The following is a 6,000-nucleotide window of genomic DNA, read 5'->3' on the forward strand; positions in this document are numbered from 1 at the left end:
GCTGACCGTATCTGTCTGCTGACCGGTGGATAAACACAGAAGATGGACGTGACGTCATGGCCGCATGGCGCATGCGTGTAGACTTGCGTTGCCCAGGCGCTTCAGCACTCTTTGAAAAAAAAAAAAAAAAATTCGTCCGGATATCTACTTACAGTCAGGGCAGCCTTGTTTAACACCCGGCCCGAAGTGCCTGTTGCAGTGGAAAACAAGTTCCGTTCAGTAACATTGCCTTACTAGAAATCTGACGACAAACAGAAATCAGGCAGTTCCTGGCCTGGTGAAGTCAGCAGCACGGAGGAGTGCTTTACTTCTATCTGGACAAACGTTTGCTTTGCTGTTACATAAAGGACACTCATAGAGTATCGCTAAACACTCGACACAGCATGTACTTGTAGCCATTTCTGCACTTCTGCCTTTTGTTAGGAACCAACATTTCAAATCGCTGACTGGAATGCAGAAAACTGTTCTCACAGACATACCGCTGCAGTGCGACGCGTGGTCGCTAGAGATCTGCTGGCACATGCGCAGACAGTAGTGTGCCGTGGAGACTCAGTGTGACATGTGCCATAGTCCACAGAGACACAATGTGTAGGACATGTGCTATAGTCTATAGAGACTTAATGTGCATAAGATGGACATGTGCCATAGAGACGCAATGTGCATAAGTAGGACAACTGCCATAGAGACACAATGTGCATAAGTAGGACATGTGCCATAGAGACGCAATGTGCATTAGTAAGGCATATGCCATAGAGACTCAATGTGCATTACAAGGACATGTGCCATATAGACTCAATGTGCATTACAAGGACATGTGCCATATAGACACAATGTGCATTAGTAATTCATGTGCCATGGAGACACAATGTGCATTACTAGGACATGTGCCATATAGACACAATGTGCATTACTAGGACATGTGCCATAGAGACACAATGTGCATTACTAGGACATGTGCCATAGAGACACAATGTGCATTACTAGGACATGTGCCATAGAGACGCAATGTGCATCAGTAAGGCATGTCCACAGAGACGCAGGGGACATCGCTATAACATTTGTCACGGAGACTCAATGTGCATTGCTAAGACATGCATCAGTACAGGACTGCATGAGATATAGGGGAAGTGTAAATGTGCCTAGGGTCTGACGTCACTAAGACATAGAGCGGTGTAAATGTGCTTGGGTATAACGTCACTAAGACATAGAGTGTTGTAAATGTGCCTAGGGTCTGACGTCACTAAGACATAGAGTGGTGTAAATGTGCCTAGGGTCTGCATCACTAAGACATAGAGCGGTGTAAATGTTCCATGATCGCAAGACAAGTAGAAATGCCACAGGAATCTATACTTGCCAAGTACAAGTTAGATCTGTGCAGTTAGATCTGTGCAGATTAGATCTGTGCAGTTAGATCTGTGCAGTTAGATCTGTGCAGTTACATCTGTGCTGTTAGATCTGTGCAGTTAGATCTGTGCAGTTAGATCTGTGCAAGTTAGATCTGTGCAGTTAGATCTGTGCAGTTAGATATGTGCAATTTGGTACTGGAGTTGTAAAACATTCTACCCTGTGACCTGACGGATCCAGCATCGCTATTAAAGGCTAGTGCATAGCTTCCTCCAAACGGCTGTGATTGTCTGCTGAAATGAGAGGTGTTGGTTCCATCACGAATCATGGTCCTGATCACAATGCAGCCATCTGTCACACAGACTGGGCAAATCTTTCAAAAGCATATTATATCCCTTTCCGCCGAAATGTGCCCAGGTGCCATTTTTCATGATTATCCTTGATGTACACATGAGGAGTGATATAACGGCGCGGGTCGCTGCTGTATCATATGCCCTTTAGCCCCCATGTTTCCCATTTACCTTTATCTAGCCCCATCAGTGTTTCCCATTTACCTTTACCTGATTCTATCCATGTTTCCCATTTACATTTACCCAGTCCCATCCATGTTTCCCATTTACCTTTACCTAGTCCCATCTATGTTTCCCATTTACCTTTACCTAGTCCCATACATGTTTCCCATTTACCTTTACCTAGTCCCATCCATGTTTCCCGTTTACCTTTACCTAGTCCCCTCCATGTTTCCCATTTACCTTAACCTAGTCCCATCCATGTTTCCCATTTACCTTTACCTAGTCCCATCCATGTTTCCCATTTACCTTTACCTAGTCCCATCCATGTTTCCCGTTTACCTTTACCTAGTCCCATACATGTTTCCCATTTACCTTTTCCTACACCCATCCATGTTTCCCATTTACATTTACCTTTACCTAGTCCCATCCATGTTTCCCGTTTACCTTTACCTAGTCCCATACATGTTTCCCATTTACCTTTACCTAGTCCCATCCATGTTTCCCATTTACCTTTACCTGGTCTCATCCATGTTTCCCATCTACCTTTACCTAGTCCCATCCATGTTTCCCATTTACCTTTTCCTAGTCCCATCTATGTTTCCCATTTACCTTTGGCGTGAAAATGGCGTGCAAATGTCGCACCGTTACACAGAATATAAACGTGAAAATGTCGCACCCTTTCACAGAAAGGCGTGAGGATGTCGCACCGTTACACAGAATAACGTGAAAATGACGCATCGTTACACATAATAACGTGAAAATGACGCACCGTTACACATAATAACGTGAAAATGACGCACCGTTACACGGAATAACGTGAAAATGCCACACCGTTACACAGAATAACGTGAAAATGCCACACCCATACACAGAATAACGTGAAAATGCCACACCCATACACAGAATAACGTGAAAATGCCACACCGTTACACAGAATAACGTGAAAATGTCGCACCCTTACACAGAATAACGTGAAAATGCCACACCCTTACACAGAATAACGTGAAAATGCCACACCGTTACACATAATAACGTGAAAATGCCACACCCTTACACAGAATAACGTGAAAATGCCACACCGTTACACAGAATAACGTGAAAATGTCGCACCCTTTCACAGAATAACGTGAAAATGCCACACCCATACACAGAATAACGTGAAAATATCGCACCGTTACACAGAATAACGTGAAAATGCCACACCGTTGCACGAATAACGTGAAAATGCCACACCCTTACACAGAATAACGTGAAAATGCCACACCGTTGCACGAATAACGTGAAAATGCCACACCCTTACACAGAATAACGTGAAAATGCCACACCGTTACACAGAATAACGTGAAAATGCCACACCCTTACACAGAAAATGCCACACCGTTACACAGAATAACGTGAAAATGTCGCACTGTTACACAGAATAACGTGAAAATGCCACACCGTTACACAGAAAAACGTGAAAATGCCGCACCGTTACACAGAAAGACGTGAAACTGTCATACTGTTACACAAAATAACGTGAAAATGTAGCTACTAGTTCACATCTCCGGGCAACACTTTGTGACGTACTCATGACATAAGGTCGTGGAAAACTTGGCTATGACTCAGCATAAAGCAATTAGTGTGTTTTGTTGTTGTTGATTTCCCCTGCGTATTTCCGGGGAGGAGCTGGCAGCGTTGATAGCGCTCTCATGTCGAGAGGAACATGCATCAAGTCTGACGCGGCGCTGTGAAAGTGATGAACCAAGGGCACCACAAAAACACTCGCACTTCTTCCGTCTCCCCCCCCCCCCCCCTTATTATCACCTCCAAAATATTCATGGAGCTTAGATTTTCAGCAGCGTTTGTCTGTTGGATATAACTCAAGAACGGCTGGATGGGTTGGATATTTGGTGTGTTGGTGGGTGTGATGAAAACTGGAAATGATTAGATTTTGGGCACCCTAGCGGCTTTCCTTGGTACTACAGTGGAACGTCCGGTATTGATATGTTCTGGGCAAGCTATGGTCACGATGTACGGGTGTTAGATAGCCCTTGTGCTTCGGAAGAAGTGACATACGTTTGGGCCCTCTAGCAGCTAGTTGTGGAATTGCAGGGGCATTTTTTTTTCCAAAAATTTCTTAATATGATAATGCAAGAAAGGAATAGCAGATTTGCGTAATATATGGTAGCTGAGACAAAAATGAATTACGAACTATGAAAAATAGGGGCATTTATATTATCAATGAAAAATATATCATAGTAGTTTTTTTTTCAATTTAGCTCTTGTCCCTGATGGCAGATTTTACATCAGGACAAGGTGGGGAAGGTTTGAGTCCCGAACGTTTCAGGGTGATTTCTGTCCGACAAATTCAAAGAGGAGAACTGAAGAGGAACAACGTTATAATTAACTGAGTGCCATCATGTTCGGCATGCAGCTGGCTTAGGTTAAAGAGTGAGTAATGAGGAACAGTGAGAGGGAAAATGGCACGGCCGTATCCGTATCTTTATAGCCGACACGGCCGTATCTGTATATTTATAGCCGGTTAGGCCGTATCTGTATCTATACAGCCGGTATAACCGCCCTTCGGCGTAACACACCAGCTTCGCAGGCGCGGCAGCAGCTGGTTATATTACACTGAACGATCCGTCAAACCTACTTTTTGCACATCTATCTGCAAGTGTTCTTTAGAATAAAACTATCCAGCCAAGGTGCCCCTACTGTGCTTGGCGATGATAAATCCCGCTCTCCGAGAGTTCTGGGAAATACGGATTTTTGACCACATCCATCACTCGTGAGGCGTGCTGAAACCCTCCAGATGAAATCAGCACCCTGAAATCGATCCTGACGTGGAAAGCCTGTGATGACGTCAGCATATTTGGCGGTTATGCCTACATTTCCTCAGGAGGGTGCAAAAGAGACTCCCTGGCGTCATCATGACGTCACGACCTAAGCTATTCTCACTTTATCGCGAGGAACCGAGGAGAGGGTGGGTGTCGTCCGGGGGACCGCAGCGCAAGGCACGGAGGTAAATATAATTCCTGTCGCTGTCACTCTGCTGCACATTTTGTATGGTTGGTATTTACCTGAAATATCATCAGGTAAAGGCTGTGTGACGGAGGCACATAAGCGTCATTTCCGGGCACTGTGCTTTCTCGTCTGAGCTTGGGATAAAAGTAGCAGTGCGCTTCGTCATTTCTCGTCACTGTCATCTCCAAGCGCTTTTCGCCTGTCCTTCCTGATATAGTAGGGCTAATGGTTAGTTAATGTGTAGCATGATACAGCATGAGCTGATGGCTAGTTAATGTGTAGTGTGATATAGCATGAGCTGATGGTTAGTTAATGTGTATAATCATACAGTATGAGCTGATGGTTAGTTAATGTGTAGCATGATATACCATGAGCTGATGGTTAGTTAATGTGTAGAGTGATATAGCATGAGCTAATAGTTAGTTAATGTGTAGAGTTATACAGCATGAGCTGATGGTTAGTTAATGTGTATAATCATACAGTATGAGCTGATGGTTAGTTAATGTGTAGAGCTATACAGCATGAGCTGATGGTTAGTTAATGTGTAGTGTGATATAGCATGAGCTGATGGTTATTTAATGTGTAGCATGATATAGCATGAGCTGATGGTTAGTTGATGTGTATAATCATACAGTATGAGCTGATGGTTAGTTAATGTGTATAATCATACAGCATGAGCTGATGGTTAGTTTATGTGTATAATCATACAGTATGAACTAAAGCAAAACTAACACAAACGATTCAGAGTCTCGGCAAATACAGACCCCTGACTTGCCCAAGCCCTCCGGAGTATTGGTCAATATATCCTGTACCGGCTTCATTACAGACGTGAACGAGTTCATTGCACAACAATGTGCGGCGATGCACCAATGACATTAATTACAACCCTGCACAGACGTGCCTCCCGCTGACCGTGACCCTGCACAGACGTGCCTCCCGCTGTTGGCCGTGACCTTGACGTGTGGAGGTGACGTCAGCAGCCAGCAGTCGGTCCGTGCGGGAAGAAGCCTGCAAGTCGCGCTGATTGGATGGATTTTCCCGCCATGCTCCCTTCCGTCTGCCTGCAAATAGATGTGCACAACCACATGGCGTGTCCGGGGCTCAGTTCCGGGCTGGGGAGGGATTACCAGCAGGA

This window comes from Branchiostoma floridae, chromosome 10 (genome assembly GCF_000003815.2).
Source record: "Branchiostoma floridae strain S238N-H82 chromosome 10, Bfl_VNyyK, whole genome shotgun sequence".
Lineage (NCBI taxonomy): Eukaryota > Metazoa > Chordata > Leptocardii > Amphioxiformes > Branchiostomatidae > Branchiostoma > Branchiostoma floridae.